A 20,675-nucleotide genomic window follows, 5' to 3' on the forward strand; every position below is an offset into this window, starting at 1 on the left:
TTGCAGTTTAATAGCCACAGGACAAAATACAGTCATGGTTCTGGCTCTCCTCTGTCGGGAATCCAGAAGCAGGCCAAGATAGAATGTGCTAAGTAAGCTGAGGCAGAGATGATGCAGAACAATAGAGCCATCAATCTCTCCACACAAACGCTTTTTTGGATAGCTCCTCCCCTGCTGCCACCACTCCCCACAATCAATGATCAGGTCTGGTACTTTCCTGCCACCACAGGGGCTGTGTGGCTGAGGATCCGCAGTAGAGGTGGCTGGGGACAAAAGAAGTACTTACTGGATTCTGCTCTGAAGAATTGGCTGGTATCTGTCCTCACAACTGGCCAAGAACTGCAATATAAAACACCTAAAATCTGATTTTAGCCTACTTTTCCAACGGAGCACACTAAAAACACATGAACATGAAGAACCTTCTAATTGCAGTTACACTGCTACAACATCTAAGCACTGTTTATGATCTAGCTGCTGTCCTTCTGAGTCACTGTTAAGGGTAGAAAGTTTCTGTAATTCTTTATCTGTGTTCAACAACTTAAAGAAATTACAGTTCTTTTAGGGTTTTCAATCTTTGCCTTTCCTTCCGATTCAGAGGTCTGGTTAAGAATATATACTAAAGACCATAGTTATTACATACAAGTTGATGAAAACAAAGTAAATAAACATTGTTTCCACACTATTTATATATGAGATAAATCTACCAAGATTATGAGTACCTGAGATCATGTGGGGTTTTAAAGTCTTTAGTTTTGAAAACTTTTACAACCATAACTACCATATGGAAGGAAAACAGAACCACTCACTTTAAAATCCAAATCAATCCAAGTTAACCCAAAAATTAAGACCTCCAATAGCTCAGAGAAAAATATAAACGACAAATTATAATGAATGCTTATTGTGTTCTCAGATTTCTTTCAAATTGTATGACTTGTTGGTTTCTGAAAGAATATTTCCTCTTTCCCTTATTTTCTGTTCCAATACCTTAATTAGATAATATACATTTATGTAAGTTTAGTAAGTAATCAGGTGCCTTTAGACTTTAAAACATAAAAAAATAAAATAAAAGGAATTTCCCTCTATATAGTTCACTCTCTATGTGCTCCATTTGGTAGGCTATGAAGGTAGCTGTGGGAAGAAGAGAGAACACACTTAGGAGTTGAGGCAAGGGTAAAGGGACCTACACAAATATGAGTCCAGATCCTGGCATCAACACCAGTGAACAATTTCAGCTTGGGAAAATGATTTAACTTCTGTTAACTCAAGTTACTTCATCTGTAAAACTGAATAACCATCACCAGGTACCTTACTAGATACCTAATCCATATATTAATATAAGCACTAAGTAAGATGATGGTAATATAAATATGATACAGTTGACCTCAACAAATACTACTGGCTTCCTAATCATTTTAATTCAATTAGCAAATACGTATTAAGCACCTACAACAAATGTCAAGTGTCAAACTCATGTCAAAGTTACTATGCTGTACACTACAGGACTTCACATCATCTCACAAATACTACTGTATTTATGTATCATGACCTTCATTTTACTCATTAAAAATAAATAAATTTCAAAGGATTTAATCTGGCCTAAGGTTTCTCCCAGCAAGGAAGCAGCAGAGCTGGAATTTGACCCAGAATTTCTAATGCCCTTCCTACTTTGCACTAGTAGGAATAAGACACAGGGTGACTCAAACCCATATACTCTCCAGAATCAAGGAACCTAGGAAAAGACATAAGATAAATAGGTGCCTTAATTTCTTATCATACCAATTCCAGAAAAAGGAAAACCAAAGTAAAATGTCCTCAGCTACCGAGAAAACTATCCCTTTTTCAGTAAACTGCATAAAATCTCTCTATATGGTAAACTAGAAAAAGAGAGAAAAATCCTTAATTCTTGTCAACGTGATATAGTAAATCAATACCAGGGACAAAAATAAGAACTTGGGAGTTCTTGTCTCTCTCTGGTAATAGACTGTGGGTTATTGCACAATAGAACATTCTTACTCTGTTTACCTTGAATATAATCAGTCTTTCTTGGTAAGTATTGACTGGTACCATGAATCTGTCACAGTGGCCCAAGGAACAAAATCAAAAGTAACTTAATACATGGTCTAATATTCATCTAACAAATTTCATTCTTCATGAAAGAGAGTGACCTAGAATTCTTTTTCTTTAACAGAGGTATAATTGACATCTAGAAGTCTTAATAACTTCTTTCACACAGTTGTGATCTCTTTTACTTTGACCAAGGATTTGAGTATTTTTTCAGGTTGCAAGGCTACATGTCTCAAGCTGAAGGAAACTACAGGGTGATTCATAAGCACAGTACCTTTCACTCCTCTAATACAAGGCCAGTCATGGAGTGAGCCAACAGCAGGGATAGAGTAGGAAACACCCAAGACAACCACTCTGAACCACTGGAAAAAAAATTCAACCTGGGCTCGTTTTACAATGAGGTTACCTCCCACCCAAAGTTTCATATTTAAATGTAGTTTACAGCTTGTGGGGCAACTGCTTCAGGGACAGCATCACTGTCCATGTGCCACTGGGCTTCAGAAGCCACATGGCAGGTGACCTCACTTCATCCCAGCAGCCACACCCACACGTGCTGATGAGCAAAAGGAAAGACACACAGAGTAATAAGTGTCTGGAGCGCCAGGAGACTTCTCCCTGAGGCTTCACTGCTCTCAGGGCGAAAAGCTCCTCAAACTTGTTTTAGTCAGAGATGCACTCTCCCAAGCAGAGCCTACCCAGAATGCAACGGGTGAAACAGATGGGGATGAAAGGGCTCTGACGCACGTGAGAGGAGAAAAGAGCTTCTCCCTAAGCTACTCCCTAGAACGTTGCCTTTCCAGGCCTCAACTTTCTACAGAACTCATGTCTTGTCCACCTGCTTTTTTCCCCTTTAACACAAAAGGAAATCCTGAAGAACTGGCTACTCTCCTCAGACATCCTTCCAGGCATTTTTAAAAGAATCTACGCACCTTTATTTTCTCCTATTACGACAGTGGTCTCAAACTTTCACGTGACCCTCCTACCTATCCTCATAAGAAAGTAACATGTCACACTCCAAGTCCTTTAAAACAAAAGAAAAAAAGAAGATATATGCCAGAAAAGAATAGTGCAGTTTTTTAGTTTGTTTCCACACTTATTAGTGAGTAGATAAACGATATAATGAAGATTAGGGCTGGTAGAACAAAGAGGAGAAACTGAGTATTAAGGACATGCCGATAATAACAGATGCATTTAAGGAAGTTTGCTAATAGCTAATTCTGTGTGGTAAAAATCGGCATCCTGAGGTAGTGCTGATGGGAAACCTCTAGTGGGAATTTGGCAATACTCGTAAAGAAGCTTTTAAAATGTTTATAATATTCATGTGTCCAGACATAGTAAATATAATGTTTGACATCTCTATAATACTGTGTGTCAGGCCCCGTCCCACACATTTTATATCTTCATAGTGGAGGCCTGTTATTATTCTTAATTTACAGATGAGGAAACTGAGGCACTGGGAAGTAATCTGTTCAGGGTCAGAAACTGGGATTCAAACCAAGGCAGTCAGCTGCCCAGCCCACACTCATAACTCCTGATGCTGCATTGTCTCTGGAATATAGTCTATAAAAACACCAAAATTCAGACAACTTCTATAAGAAAATATTCATGTCAACATTAAATACAATTATTGTCTGATAATAAACTCAATATTTATCAAGGGATTATTAATTACCTATTAAGAGAAAAAATGTGAAAGAATCTAAATATCCAAGGACAGAAAGATGATCAAGTCAGTTATGGTACAGTCACAAAATGATTATGCATTCATTTAATAAATACCTAAGAGTTTCAGTGAAAATAGAGCTACCGTATGACCCAGCAATTACACTACTGGGTATTTACCCCAAAGATACAAATGTAGTAATCCAAAGGGGTACGTGCACCCCGATGTTTAGAGTGGCAATGTCCATAATAGCTAAACTATGGACAGAGCCCAGATGTCCATCGACAGATGAATGGATAATGAAGATGTGGTGTACACACACACACACACACACACACACACACACACACACACATTGGAATATTATGCAGCCATCAAATATCTTTCTTCCTAGAAACATTGCCAAAGGCAAGGGAAGCCAGGGCAAAAATGAACTATTGGGATTTCATCAAGATAAAAAGCTTTTGCACAGCAAAAGAAACAGTCCACAAAACCAAAAGACAACCGACAGAATGGGAGAAAATATTTGCAAATGACATATCAGATAAAGGGCTAGTATCCAAAATCTATAAAGAACTTATCAAACTCAACACCCAAAGAACAAATAATCCAATCAAGAAATGGGCAGACGACATGAACAGACATTTTTCCAAAGAAGACATCCAAATGGCCAACAGACACATGACAAAGTGCTCAACATCGCTCGGCATCAGGGAAATCCAAATCAAAACCTCAATGGGATACCACCTCACACCAGTCCGAATGGCTAAAATTAACAAGTCAGGAAACGACAGATGTTGGCGGGGATGCGGAGAAAGGGGAACCCTCCTACACTGTTGGTGGGAATACAAGCTGATGGGCAGCCACTCTGGAAAACAGTATAGAGGTTCCTCAAAAAGTTGAAAATAGAGCTACCATATGACCCAGCAATTGCACTACTGGGTATTTACCCCAAAGATACAAATGTAGGGACCCGAAGGGGTACATGCACCCCGATGTTTATAGCGGCAATGTCCACAATAGCCAAACTATGGAAAGAGCCAAGATGTCCATCGACAGATGAATGGATAAAGAAGATGTGGTGTATATACACAATGGAATATTATGCAGCCATAAAAAGGAATGAGATCTTGCCTTTTGCAACGACATGGATGGAACTGGAGGGTATTATGCTGAGCGAAATGAGTCAATCAGAGAAAGACATACTGATATGAGGAATTCTTAATCTCAGGAAACGAACTGAATGTTACTGGAGTGGTGGGGGATGGGAGGGATGGGGTGGCTGGGTGATAGACAATGGGGAGGGTATGTGCTATGGTGAGCACTGTGAATTGTGTAAGACTGTTGAATCACAGACCCGTACCTCTGAAACAAATAATACATCATATGTTAAAAAAAAAAAAAAAAGAAGAAGAAGATATCAGGAAGGGAGAAATGAAGGGAGGAAATCGGAGGGGGAGATGAACCATGAGAGACTATGGACTCTGAGAAACAAACTGAGGGTTCTAGAGGGGAGGGGGTTGGGGGAATGGGTTAGCCTGGTGATGGGTATTAAAGAGGGCACGTTCTGCATGGAGCACTGGGTGTTGTACGCAAACAATGAATCATGGAACACTACATCAAAAATTAATGATGTAACGTATGGTGATTAACATAACATAATAAAAAAAGTTTCAGTGACATGAAAATACCTATTACAACATCAATATTTTCTTCTAATTTTTTCAAGAAATATTTATATATAATTTTTTTTACAATTGAAAGGGTGGGTTGCACAGCGGGCATTCTTGTGAGATTTTTGTTTTTAAAACCCCTCAATTTGTACAAAAATGTTTTTAAATGTCTTATGCCTTACCTTTCCTGACTGCTACTGGTATCATTTTGAACAGGGGTAGCTAACTCTGAACTACCAGACTCAGGCAGCCATTTAAAATACTGAGGAATTTTCCCCAAGAGAAAAGCTACCAAGTTCCCTCAGAGAACAGGGCACCACCATGTGGGCCCATTAGCTATAAACCAACTGAGCATTCAGCAACCTCTGCCTGGCTATTTAAATGAACTTTGTAAACTAAAATTTATTTCAATAATGAAGTATTTGCAAGGCCCCTAAGGCCAGAGGTGTGACTCAGGGATCTGCTCCAGTTCGAACTTATTCCAAAAGAAAAGGTGGAGGGAGGGCATTGAGAAACTGTTAGTTTAAACTTCAGGGGCACCTGGGTGGCTCAGCTAGTTGCACTCTTGATTTCGGCTCAGGTCATGATCCCATGGTCCTTGGGATGGAGCCCAGAGTCTGGTTCTGTGCTTAGCAGGGAGTCGGCTTGTCCCTCTCCCTCTGCTCCTCCCCTGCTCGCTCATACTCTCTTTCTCAAATAAATAAATAAGTCTTAAAAAATAAAATAAAATAAACTTCAGACATCACCTGTTACCTAATGACTAAAAGACAAACCACTAAAAATATACACAATCTCCATTTTTTTAAATATACAAATCTCTGTAACTAAATGAGTAATGGCTCGAATTGTATCTCCTAAAAAGATTAGATTTACATGCCCCTACGTATTAAACATCTCAGTGGGGCCCCTACTATTTCCAAACCCAATCCTTTTTTTTTTTTTTTTAATGAGCCAAGCTTTTTCAGAAGGTAGCAGTCCGTTAATTCAACAAGCATCTCTTGAGAACCAACTAAGTGCCAGGCGAGTGCTAAACACGGGCAAATACAAAATGGAATGAGTCATACAGCTTGCCTCAGTCCAGTTGGGGAAGAGACTGTGAAGCCAAACTGCAAAACTTCGTGATAAGCGACGACAGAACTGTGCGAAAGGAGCTTAGCCGATTTTTTTTTAATCGAGGTTTAACTAACAAAATAAAACAAGTAAATGCTAACTGTTCACTTCAAAGAGTTTTGACAGTTGTTTGCATCCTATACCCAGCACCCAAAACAAGTTATATAACATTTCCAGTCCCTTGCGGTCCTCTGCGATCCATCCTCACACCCCCCCACCCAAGCAATCTGATTTCTATCACTACTGATTAGTTTTGCTTATTCTAAAATTTCACTTAAAATAGATTCTATTTGAGTCTAGCTTCTTTCTCACACTATTTGTTTTTTAGATTCCTCCATGTTGTGGCATGGATCAATGATTTGTTCCTTGTGATTACTGAGGGGTATTTCATTAACTGGATGTTTATTCATTCACCTGCTGATGGTTGTTGGACACTTTCCAATATAATAAGCAATTTATGCTACTATGAGTAAAGCTGAGCTTAATGTTTTGTTTCATCTCTTTGATTTATATTTGTGTGTGTTTTTAGTGTGGGGGAAGGAAAGGTGGAGAGTATAAGAAAGAATAAATAGGGTATGCAAAGAAAATAGATAAGGGAAGAAGGCAAAATTAGGAGAGAATTAAAGATGACGAGGCCTGGACAAGGCACACAGAAGAATTATGGGTGGTTAAGCCAAAATAAAAGGACTGTAGAGATATGCCACACTAAGGAATGGGGGACTCCATCAGCAATGCAACAGAGAAGAGGAAACAGAACTCTGAAATGGCTATGCAGAAGTGTTTAGCTTACGACTTCACTGAGGCAATTCAGAGCTCATCAACTTTGAAGGGAGAAAGACCTGGCCTCAAATCCCCACTGTTGTACTAACTCTGTGGGCAGGAGCAAGTTAGTAAAACTCCTTAAGATTTATTTTCTTCATCTGTAAAATGGAGAAAATACCAGCCATTTCAAAGACTTGTAGAGAGGCTAGAAAAAAAAATGAAAATTATGCAACTAAGAGAATGCTCAGGATAAAATGGTAGCTCCTCCTAATGCTGTTTGATGGATTTAAATGCATTCATCTCAAACATTTACTGGAATCTAAGTGATGGCAACATCAGAAGCATCCTTGATGGTTTCTGTTAATCATACTACTTCAGTGACTGCAGATTTTTCAAGGAGATCTCCGGTAACCTTTTTTTTGTTTTGTTTTTAAAGATTTATTTATTTATTTATTTTAGAAAGAGAGAGCATGAGCTGGAGGGGCAAAGGGAGAGGGAAAGAATCACAAGCAGACTCTGTGCTAAGCACCGAGCCTGATCTCACAACCCTGAAATCATGACCTGAGCCGAAACTAAGAGTCAGATGCCCAACCAACCCTGAAATCATGACCTGAGCCGAAACTAAGAGTCAGATGCACTACCCAGGTGTCTCTCCCATAACCCATTTTTGAATTAAGTTAACCAATTTTCTCAGGACAAGATTTGTAAGGGAGATAAGAAAAGAGTGAGCACACACTAACAAAATGAGGTTTGGAAGTAACAGAACATGTATCATGGCCACACGTTCAACTAGATACATGTTCATAGGTTATTGCTACCCTAAAGAAAAAAGTTTGATTATCCAGTTATAGTAATGATGCAATAGCATAGCCCATTATATGCCCATAGCTCCAAAATGCACCCAGGGGCAAAGAAGATAGTAATGCTTCTTAAAACAGAACTTTCTGTTTACATGAACCATTTCAGAAATCCACTTAATACTACTGATAATGAAATTTTCCATTATAAAAGAAAGAAGACTTTCTTTCAGCAATGGGGATGAGAAAGAAGCTAAAGTATTACACAGTGGTATGGGCCACTCCAACTGACTTCTGGTGAAAGCAAGCATTACAACTTTTATGAAGTGAAACTTTTTAAAGGAAATTAATTCAGCAAAAGAAATATGTAACCTTTTTGCAGATGACCTTTTAAAACGTGTAAGCAAAATACACTGACATACACACTAAAGGTAAATTTTTATCTGACTTTGCACAATTTTTTTTTAATTCTATTTCTGCGGATGGGGTCTGCATGACACATTCCTTTTAGAGTCTGTGCTCTTAACTGAGAGATCCAGACTTAATTTACTTTAACATGTTTTCTACCAGAGGGCCTTGAAAATACGTGTGCTCAATGGATTCTGAATATACACCATCTCCTTTATCACTGGTTTCACTCTCCTGGCAGCCTCATGAATATTTATTAACTAACTGTATGTGAAATCTGAGATGGCTTAATTATAGTAACTGAAGATACAGCCCTTGTTCACCAAAATCAAAATGTCACATATATTAGTTCTGAATTCAAACAAACTGAGACATGAATATTTTAGTGTAATAAAAGAAATGACATCATAGTTCCAAGAAAAATTTCTAAGACTTAAAAATATTTTCTAACAGTCAAACTACACATGGATAAGGCATTTAAATAAATTAAAACACATGTTCTTTATTTCGTAAGTCCTGGATAATTTCAGCTAATTACAAGTTATTCAGAGGTTAGGTACTTTCCAGAATCAGAAATGGATCAGACAGGAAATAAGATTATAAAGTACATATAATTGGATTATCTTTTCTATTTTACTGGCTTATAGTAATGCCAACCAATGCTTATCTTTTTCAGCTCCAAAGTGTGCCCCAGGGCTATAGAAAATACCCAAAAGGGCATGAAATATATAAGAAATAGAACTGCTAAAAGAAACACATGATATAAGGATATTGTGGGGTATGACATAAGTATATGAAATATAGTTTCTGCCATCAAAGCATCTCAAATCTGTGGCGCCTGGGTAGCCCCAGGCAGTTGGGTGTCTGACTCTTGGTTTCGGCTCAAGTGGTGATCTCAGGGGTGTGAGATCGAGCCCCATATCAGGCTCCACGCTGAGTGCAGAGCCTGCTTGAGATTCTCTCTCCCTCTCCGTCTGACCCCTCTGCTTGTGTTCTCACTCTCTCTCTAAAATAAATGGGTAAATCTTAAAAAAAAAGTCATTTAAATTTAACAGAGGAAATAAAACAAAAAACAGATATTTGACACAAAATGGGAAGCTTTATTGACCACATGTAGAATGCAAACGGAGGACCAGGGTCATCTTGAGTACTCATGACAGTCTTGTGGACTTGGAGGAGGAGCTGCACACACTTGGTAGAAGGAACAATAGCAGAAGTACACAAATGGGAATGGGCATAACGTGAGATGAGGAAACCAGTATTCATAAAATCACACTGCATTCCAGAGTCTGCAGAGTGCTTTCACATAATCATCCCACTTTATTTCACATATATTTGTGAGGAAGATACTTATTCACATTTAAAGATGAAAAACCTAAGGCACTAGTAGATGAGAGTGATTTATTCAACATCACTTAGCTGGTAACTAGAACTTGAACACAGGTCTTTGGATTACAAAGTCCCATATTCCTGCTAAACACTACCAGCAAAGAGACTGATTTCAATGATGTCAAATTTGAGAAGACTAAAATTTTCACACACCTTAAAAGCAAGCGTAGTAGGATAACATTTCAAAAATGATGTAATTACTCATACGTCCTCTTTTGCCTTTTGACATAATGTGTTCATCAGCCTAAGAAAAAAAAAGATTACAGAAATGCTACCAAAGAAAATGAATAATCATTTCTGACTTGCAAAACAGGATCATTCAGCAACACTACATAACTTTGCTAGCCATGCCACAGATTTATCTAAAGAGAGTTTGGCAAACTGCTTTATTCCTTTCCCCCATCCCTACCTCCTTTTAATCAGGGACCTCACAGAATTCTCCTCCAGCATGGAAAAGATAGCCCCCTTCCAACTGTAACAGCAAAGCCACAGGACTAGCTAAAAGGAATATTATGATACAGGGATATGTGGGATATGAAACAGGTATATTGTGGGAGAGAGATAAAGTCAAGCGGCTGGACCAATTTCTACTGCCCAGGCTTTGGCCCTGAGAGAAAGAGGTGCGTTCAGTAAAGAGTGACGTGGAAGGCAGAGGGGGCTCTCGGCCCTACTCTGCATTGGGTGCCCTGTGAAGGGGGCCATGCTTGGTTCTACTTGGAACAGACCCGACACAGAAGTCCCTGTGAGTCTGGCTGGGGCACTGGCCAGAGGGATCATCCTAGCAAGGAGAAAGGGCTTTGCAGCAAGGGCTGGAGAGCAGATCATGTGAGCCAGGAACAACTGAGCATCCCAGCCAGACTTCAGACAGTTTGTAGCACCAGCAGAACCAAGATGAAGTCAAGCAAATGCTGGGCATGGCCTAAGCCACAAGAATGGGCCCCACATTGACTGGCTGCCGACTTGGAAATCAGTGATGCCAGGTATCAGGGAGGAAAGAGGCATCACCCAGGCGGCAGAGGTACTAAAAAAGGAAGATAAAGAACGCTAGTAAGTGAGAGTATCTTGTTTCCCCAGAAAAGTAAGGTTGCAGAAGCCACATCTCTAGTTCTAGATGCCCAGAGAAAAAGAAGAGAAAGAGGCTACCTACCAGGACTAAGCATTTTTATCCAGGAGAGTCAGAACAACAGAAAGACTGTTCAAATTACCACATCAGACTAAGCTTTAAAACAGAGTCAACTCTAGTAATTTTTTCAAGTAATCAGAAAAGGTAGAACTCATGAAGACACCCAGAGCAGTTACAAAATTAAAGAAAATCTTTTCTTTGCATTTCCAAGCTTAATCATGAATCATGTCTTTCAACCCTACCACAACAGGGCAGAAAAGCTGCTTTATACAGAGCACAACAAAGAGTCACGGTATTTTCTCAAGAGAGGTATTAAGACAAAAGCTCTATAGGCAACTGTATGTGGTACAGGGATGAATCACTGCCTCACAACTAGTTTGGCCTTGTACAAGAAATGGCTAAAATATTCAGACTATTTCAATTCTAAAACAAAGGGGAAAAATCCCTTCTTGGTCAGGGAGGAACTACACCTTTAGAAAAGTGGAACTTCAAACAATGCAATTTTGGACTCCAAAAAATGGTGACAGACAACCCTGTTATGTCTACACTAGAAATGCGATTGTTCTTTTTCAGCAAAGGCTTTGAGAATTTAAGCTAAAACAGTGACCGTCTGTACATGGCCATGTGCAGTCTGCTAATAAACATCAGATGTCCCTACAAACCCAAGTGTTTATAATAATAAGGAAGGAATGGATGAAAGTTGTATGTGAACACAGATGTCAGTCAAGACATTCTTATACTCACTGTGCATTTTCTATGTTGCAACATTTACTGTGGCCCAAGTTCTGGTAAACCAAACGGTTCTTTTCAAATTCACAGTGTGGAGCAGAGACTGTTGATGACTCTCACCATAATCCCTAGTAAGAGAAATCCTGATTTTGATGGGGTCACATGGTTGCCTAGAATAAGAAATACACCTCCCCAGTTTTACTTTCAGCAAGCATGGCCAAATGACAAAACTCTGGTCAATGAAGTCAAAGCAGAAGTATCTTGTGGCCACTTTTAGGAATCTTCTATGAAAGACATGTGGTGAGCCCCTTATCCCTTCTTCGCTCTTTCTTCCTATCTACTGGCTAGGAAGCCAACCTGATGGATAAAGTTCATGCAGTCATCTTGCACCACAAGGCAGCACCCTAAGTCTGCTCCAGGAACAAGGTAAAGGCAAAGGGAGTCTTAAGTTGCTGGCGATGGTGGTATTCATGAGCATTGGGATTAATGAGCATTAAGGAGACCGAGCTTAGCCAGCCCTGCAGTGCCTCCTGCTATTGTACTTCCTTTACATGAGAGAGAAGTAAACTTCATTCTAAGTGTTGTTTTAATTTGCAAAATAGGATTATTATTAAGCTGATTCTAATCCTAATAAACCTAACCTAAACTAACCTGTTTTCCAGCAAACCTGCTGCTGAGAGTTCTTTTAAAAAGAAAATTTCCTAGAAGACAAATAGATGGCATTTATAAATTACAAAGTAACGAATTAGGTCTAATCAGGGATAACATATATGTATCCTTCTCTCTTAAACAAATGGATGCCCTCATTTTTAGCTAGATGCATGGTCAGTGGAAATAAATACTACGTCTCCCAGTCTTCCATGAGTTAGATGTGGCCATGCTCTGGCTAAGTTCTGGCCGAAGAGATGTGAGCAGAAGTGACTGGGCTACTTCTGGGGAGTACCCTTAAAGAGAAAGGCACTGCCTTTCTCTGTACTTCCTCTGTCCAGATGTCTGGAATGCAGACGTGGTGGCCAAACATCTCAGAATGCTGTGGTCACAATCTAGAATGGCAAAGCAACGTGACCGAAGGAACCCTGTTATGTGGCTGTGTTATATGGATGTGTACAAACCACTCCAAAACTTAACTATGTAAGTTAAGTTTTCACCATTTCATTAAACTCATGAATTCTATGGATCAGAAATCCAAACCCAGTACAAGGGGACATCTTGTCTCTGTTCCACAATGTCTGAGCCTCAGCTGGTAAGACTCAACACATAAATTGGCTGACAGTTGGGAGGCTAGAATCATCTGGCAGCATCTTCACGTCTGCTGGCTGATGCTCCCTGTTCCTCTGGGGCAGTCAGCCAGATCACTCACAGGTAACCTCTACTCTGGTCTTACAGAATAGTGACCTCGGGATAGTCAAATTGCCTTTGTAGTAATTCAGGGCTCCAAAAGCAAGTATTCCAGAGGACAAGCCAGAAGCTCTATCAGCTTCCCTGACCTGACTTTGGGAAGTTATGTAGCATCACTAACTCCACATTCTACTGGTTACAAGTGAGTCAACCATCCAACGAGAATCAAGATGAGAAGACAAAGACTCCACAACCTTTCGATGGGAAAAGCAGCTAAGAAACTAAACACATTTTAAAACCACCACTGTCTGTGACCCTGAGCATCATACTAGTCCAGGCCACCTCATGTTGCTGAGCTGCATACCATCCTGGACTCTCCACCTCTAGACTGTTACCTAAGTGGACATAAAAGTGATCATTTTTAAGCCATTGTTACTGTGGATCTCTGCAGTAAATTTTTAAGAGAATACTATGTACCCCAATATTTAGAAATACATCATCAAACACAAGTAGCAATAATGTCTATCTATATAACTACTGGAATGGCCCTGTAGTTATAATTTATTTTATATTATCAGCTGTTGGCATATTTTCTTCAGTCAATATTATTAGTGAATATCAGAAACCCCTAATACACTACAATCCTTTTGTCATTTGCATGCTGCCAATTTCCCTTCCTGGTTTGGTGCATTGTGGGTTTCTGAGCCCAGACAATAAAGATGCTGACATAGTCAAGAAACTGTAGCCTAAAAGACAATGAGTTCCAGATGCACTCTGCAAATGTGACTGAATAGGCCCTAAAGCCTCTCGTATCACAGCTACTCCCCCAAAGACCCTACTCTAGACCAAGTAAAGCACTCCTTCTACCTACCTTTCTTGTCATGCATTTATAACTAAGCAAAGAGGAGCTCTGGAGAATCTAACAGTTTTACAGGATCATTTCATATTCTAATCATTTACTGGATACAGCATTATCCTTTTTTATAGATAGGATTTCCACCTCCTCAAATCCACTCAAAACAAAGCATATAAAATGATCACTGGTTCCTTCATTCCCCTCAAAACAAAAAGGAAATAAACTTTGAGAGCATTCTAATTAATAAAAAACTGCAATTCTTATTTCAAAATACATTTAAAACCACATATTATTTTGAAATATGTATCTAGAAGAAAAACATTTTAATATCAAAATCTATGAATGTAGAATTCAGAAAAATAAAGTCTTTTGAAACAGATTAAGTTAAAATCAAGTCCCACAACTTACCAGCTGTGTGACCTCAGGGAAGTTACTTACCCTCCCTGAGCCTCAGTCACAAAGGTCTATAAAGTGTAGCCAACTGCCGAGAAATGCCACAAGGATTAAACACAGTACCTGGCACAAAGCAGATATTCAGTGTGTGTTAGATCCACTTCGATTCAAAGACGATTAACTCACTAAATGACCATGCATACCACCTAGTGTCTCCACAGCTTCCTTTCCAGCTCACAAAATATTCTGTCTCACTTCCAAAAAGCAGTATAAGACCATGCTAGGGCTTCAATGAACAGAGAATAGAGAACATTTACCCAAAGAGAAAAACCACAGGTTCCCTTTGCTAGAATGGCACTATGACTAGAGCATTTCATGCACTGCTCTTGCTGGATGACAAAGACTTATATCCCCAAGAGAAGGAGGACAGATTTGTATTCTCTATACAGGCTTTGTCTGTCCAGCACAGGCAGGACTAACAGAATGCTGTTGCATCTGCACACGGGCATGGTCCCTGGCGGGTCCGTGTCAGGGCTGTTGACCGGAGCAGACCAGGGACAGCATGGCAGCCAGGCAATGCTAGCAGTGTTTTTTCCAACAGGGCTTGGGGTTCATCTTTCTCACAGGTTTCCACCTATATTTAGCAAGTGATATTAAGAGTTGTGTTTGTTCTTGGGGCGCCTGGGTGGCTCAGTCGTTAAGCCTTCGGCTCAGGTCATGGTCCCAGGATCGAGCCCCACATGGGGCTCCCTGCTCAGCGGGAAGCCTGCTTCTCCCTCTCCCACTCCCCCTGCTTGTGTTCCCTCTCTTGCTGTGTCTCTCTCTGTCAAATAAATAAACAAAATCTTTTAAAAAAAAAAAGAGTTGTGTTTGTTCTTTACAAAACATAAGTCTATTACCTATTTAAAGGAGACCTCACCTGCAACATGGATCCCTATCTATATATTTAGCTGCCTAGGAAAGGTCCGAACATCACTTTTTCAGAGAAACTTACATTACAGAAAAATTCTAAAAAGATACTGAGAAGAGTATAATAAAGTGCCATATATCCATCACAGACCTTAAACAATCATCAACACACAGACAGCCTTGATCTATCTATATCCATCTGTATATCTATAACCCTCTCTTTCCTGCCATGGATTATTTTGCAGTAACTCTCAGACAGTATATATGTCATCCATGAATATTTCAGCATGTGCCTCAAACAGTAAAATCTTCCTTAATATCATGAAATAAAGAGTTCATATTTCCCCAAGAATCTGTTAATTTCTTTTCGACTTATTTGATGTAGGATCTCAATGAGTTAAATACGTTGCAGCTGCTGGGGCACCCAGGTGGCTCAGTTGGTTAAGTGGCCCACTCTTGGTTTTGGCTCAGGTCATGATCTCAGGGTCCTGGGATCAAGCCCTGCGTCAGGCTCCCTGCTCAGTGGGGAGTCTCCTTCTCCCTCTGCCTCGGCCGCTCTGGCTGCTTGTGTTCTCTCCCTCTCTTTCTCAAATAAATAAATAAAATCTTAAAAAAAAAAAAAAAAGAAGAAGAAAGAAAGAAAGAAAGCATTTCATGGCTATTTATCTAAATGGCTCAACCAGAAAAGCTACCATCACTGGCTTTGAATCTCTACAGTAGAAAAGATTAAGGAAAAGATGACAATAAGGAAGCCAGAAGCCACTGCAAGAGAGGTCACACTAGCCCCAGCCAGCCTTCTGGCTCGGTATCTAGAAGGAAGTGGAAAATGACTAAAGACTATAGCCTTGAATATTCCTTTCAGTTGTGATAGAATGGGTTCAAAAGGAACTTTATTCTAACAGAAAAACAAATGAATAGTAATTCAGAAACTTTAAACATAAAAACTTTAAATGAAAATGCACCACATAGATACTCTGAATGCAAGCATAGCTAGCAGAAATAGAATTCAAATATAGATTAATCCAAATATAGATTACTTATCTACTAGGTAAATAAATGCCAGTATAATACAAACTACAACTACCTTTTTAAGGAAAAAAAAGAATCAATTATAATGATTCAAGATGACTAATGAAATCACAAGATGGTTCTCCTACAAACAGGGAGCAACACATCAGATGTTATCCGTCTATCAGGCCCTTCCTGGATCCCTGGTCTTTCCATCACATCAACAGTCTTTCACTGAAGGACCAACCCTTATAAGAAGCCACAGTGATAATAGCTGAGTCTTGAGAACCAATCTGCTGCCTTTTCTATAGAAAACAAAGGTAGAAGAATAAAGACAGAGCCAGTTACACAAGATCACATATTAGAGGATTCCATTTATGTGAAATGTCCACAAAAGGCAAATCTATAAGGACAGAAAGTATATTAGGGATTGCCTAAGGCTAGGGCAGATGGGGACAATAGGAAGTGACTGCTAAGGGGTACAGGGTTTCTTTTCAGGGTGATAAAAATACTCTAAATTTGATTATGGTAATGATTGCACAATTCTGTGAATATTTTATTTTTTTAAAGATTTTATTTATTTATTTGACAGAGAGAAAGACAGCGAGAGAGGGAACACAAGCAGGGGGAGAGGGAAAGAGAGAAGCAGGCTTCCCGCCGAGGAGGGAGCCTGATGTAGGGCTCGATCCCAGGACCCTGAGATCATGACCTGAGGTGAAGGCAGTTGCTTAACCAACTGAGCCACCCAGGCGCCCCTTCTGTGAATATTCTAAAAACCACTTTAAATGGGTGAATTTTATGGTATGTGAATTATATCTCAATTTAAAAAAAGAACTAGGGGATTGTTAATTCCCTACAAACATGTTTCTTACAGAAATTAAGATACAGAATAATCATGGTTAAAATGAGATTTTTGACTATAGAAAGATGACACTTGCAAATAAGACTGCAGAAAAAGGACTTATTGATGAGTTCAGTACATATAGGAAAGCCAACTCTGTCCTAATTTCTTATATAGAAAAAGTAACAGACTCTTATTTTTAAAACATGATAAGGGTGCCTGGGTGGCTCAGTGGGTTGAGTGTATGACTCTTGATTTTGGCTCAGGTCAGGATCTCTGGTCATGGGATTGAGCCCCATATCAGGCTCCACACTCAGCTCAGAGTCTGCTTGAGAGTCTCTCTCTCCCTCTCCCTCTACCCCTACCCCCATTCATGCTTGAAATAAATAAATAAATACATAAATACATAAATAATAAAGAAATAAATAATTTTTAAAAATTAAAAAAATAAAACACAAGGACAGTAACATTCCCTAAATTCAAGTAAAACCCATTATAATTGATGAAGATATACAACCATTATATATTACAAACCTACTTATAGATATATTTGCGATTATTTTAAACTTGTTCTGAAAAAACTTTAGACTTATGAAAAAGTTACAAAAATAATACAAAGAATTCCCATATACTCTTTCATTCACATTCTCCAAATTTTAAGATCTTTCCTCTAACATTAGCAACACACTTTTCCTGCCTAAAAGGATGTAACAGAGAAGCAAAAATTTTTTAAAAGAAATACTCTGGGAGCGCCTGGGTGGCTCAGTCAGTTGAAAGGCCAACTCTTGATTTTGGCTCAGGTCATGATCTCAGGGTCATGGGATCAAGCCCCACATTGGGCTCCACACTGGGATTCTCTCTCTCCCTCCCCTCACTTGCTCACTCTCTAAACAAACAAACAAATAAAATCTAAAAAAAAGAAATATTACATTTCCATAAATTCCAATCTTTCTTGGAGGCAGGGGGAGATGAAGTAGTTGACCTTAATGCCAACAAACTTTCAACAGCTTCTCCCTGGCCAATTACTAAATGGGAATTCTAACTGAACATGTAGCTGTAAGATATTGATCAGAAGATGCCTTGGAAGTAGGTATTGCAATCTAGGGAATTAAATCTCATGGTAGCCTTAAAGGCAGGAGTCTAGGGCAAATATAATACTTTCTTGTATTCATAATCACCCTGGCACCAAATGCCTTTAACCATGCAATATATAAGTATATAAAAGCAACATGCTATCCTGCTTTAACTTACACAACGTTATATGCCAATTTTATCACAATAAAGCTGGAAAAAAACCATTTGTGCAATTTTTAAAAGGTACAGATGCCTAGGCTTCACCCTTAAAGACTCATATACATCTGAGTTGGGGTCTTCACATGTTAACCCCAGGTTAAAACTTATGAAAAAAAAAATAAGCTTGAGCTCTTACAACTGTGCTTAAACTTCTTTCTGACAACTCAGAAAAGGATTAATCAGGTTTTCACTCAATGACACATCAAATCAAGAAATCAGATCTTCCACCAAAATCACCTTTTACCCAATAATTATATACAGAATCTTGACTTATGAACATGAACATAGCTTTTGCTTTCAGTACTCCTGAGCTATTATTTATTTAATGCACCTTATAGCTGAGCATCCAAAACCACAAAAGTAATCTCTGTTAGTTAAGTAAGTAAGTAAGGCAGTTAGTATTCTGCCTATTCATGGCCAAATGTCACCCTGATGTCTATAGTGTAGAAATTTTAAAACAGACTCACATAACCTGAAAGTAAAACAGGGCTTTGGAAACATGTTGTGTGGCCTGCCTACCTTCTCCTGCCCCAGCAGAGCAGACTTTAAAACCTGCTCCTCCAGACTCCAGCACCAGAGCTGCTACCTGCAAACCTTGAATACGCTTATCTCCACTCAGAGTTCACACTGTATCCTTTCCATCTCCCTCTCCTGATTATACTTCTTTAAAGACAGGAATCCTGCCTTAACTCCTCTGTTCCCCTTCCTTCAGTGTCATTCATAGTTTCATTTAAGAGACCAGCAATAATAATAGTAATAGGAATAATAATTATAATAATGGTCATGCAATAAATGTCTGTTTAACAAAGCACTGTAATAGAGGGGCGCCTGGGTGTTCAGTCAGTTAAGCATCTGACTCCTGATTTCGGCTCCGGTCATGGTCAGGGTCGTGAGATCCAGCCCTGCATTGGCTCTTCACTGGGTGTGGAGCTGGTTAAAATTCTCTCTCTTTCCATCTATCCCTCCTCCACTACCACTCATGCATGTGTGTGCATGTGCTCACTCTCTCTCTCTCAAAAACTAAGATAAAATAATTTTTAAAAAACCATTGTAAAAAGGGGTGTCTGGGTGGTGCAGTTAGTTAAGCCTCTGACTCTTGGTTTTGGTTCAGGTCGTGAGATCCAGCCCCACCTCAGGCTCTGTGCTCAGTGTGGAGTCTGCTTGAGATTCTCTCTCTCTCTCTCTCTCACCCCCCCGCCCCTCCCCCAGCATGTGCTCACATGCACTCACGCTCTCTCTCTAAAATTAAATATTTTTAAAATAAAAAAAAATTTCTTAAAACACTGTAAAACAGTTGCACAACTATTTTCTCTTACGTCTTTTTTTTTAAAAACTCTTACATATTTTTAGGTCAAACCAAAAAAAAAAAGTTGATTTCTTTTTCTTGATTAGTTTATTGTATTCATTCAAAAAGCACTTATTTTGGGGCGCCCGGGTGGCTCAGATGGTTAAGCATCTGCCTTCGGCTCAGGTCATGATCCCAGAGTTCTGGAATCGAGCCCCTCACTGGGCTCCCTCTCAGCGGGGAATCTGCTTCTCCCTCTCCCTCTGCCTCTCCCCCTGCTTCTGCTCTCTCACTCTCTCTGTTAAATAAATTTAAAAAATCTTAAAAAAAACATTTATTTTAACACCCCCTGTGCACTGTATCATGGTTAAAACAAATTAATGAAAATAACACCTTTAGAGAAAGTAGTTCCCCCTTGTATATCCTTAGGGATTTGGCATCTATGGCCATTATGTTCTAATTTTCCCCTTACATATGCCAGGCATACTCACATAAGCATTAATTCATGCCTCATCTTTCTGATCATTTGCCTAATATGTAAAAGTGCTTCTTCTCTCTGCCTGAATCAAGTCAACATGTCCTAGCTTTTCTCTATGATTAATTAATTAATTAAGAAAGAAAAGAAAGAAAGAAAGAGAGGGAGGGAGAGAGAGAAAGCAAAGGGTTCATCTTGTAAACTACCATTGACCTCCAGAAATACTGGTCCAATCTAACAAGGAACTCCAATGCTTCATCACCTATATTTTTTTGCCTTCAAGAATATGTACTCAGATTAAGTATACAGTTAACTGAAGGTTTGGAAATACTTTTGTTATCTAACATGGAAGCTCCCCTCTTATATAGCTGAACACCACAAATATATAGGTTAATGATAATCGAACCTAACAACAGTTACAGTTGAAAAAGTCTCCAGCCAAAATCTAACTACCCGTTCCTGCGTTCCCCTCCTAATAAACAAAACCTTTTGCCAGCATGTGTGCATGTGTGTGCACATGCCACACACACGGTCCTAGATGCTTTGAGAAAGAGACCTG

The 20,675-nt window shown here is 39.3% G+C and overlaps 1 protein-coding gene and 1 long non-coding RNA gene across 23 annotated transcripts in view; both read right to left on the reverse strand.

Annotated features, from left to right (window-relative positions):
• The window catches only part of DST (dystonin), a 478,114-nt gene that overhangs the window by 276,404 nt on the left and 181,035 nt on the right, over positions 1 to 20,675 (reverse strand). The gene's annotated exons all lie outside the window — the stretch shown is intronic.
• LOC141374844 (uncharacterized) lies at positions 9,560 to 11,859 on the reverse strand. The gene is made up of 3 exons (XR_012381986.1): positions 11,734 to 11,859; positions 10,020 to 10,110; positions 9,560 to 9,668 (listed from the first exon to the last, which is right to left on the reverse strand). It is a non-coding gene; the product is annotated as an uncharacterized lncRNA (long non-coding RNA).

Source organism: Callorhinus ursinus, unplaced genomic scaffold (assembly GCF_003265705.2).
Source record: "Callorhinus ursinus isolate GAN/ISIS: 27379988/994484 unplaced genomic scaffold, GSC_fseal_2.0 scaffold22, whole genome shotgun sequence".
Taxonomy (NCBI): Eukaryota; Metazoa; Chordata; class Mammalia; order Carnivora; family Otariidae; genus Callorhinus; species Callorhinus ursinus.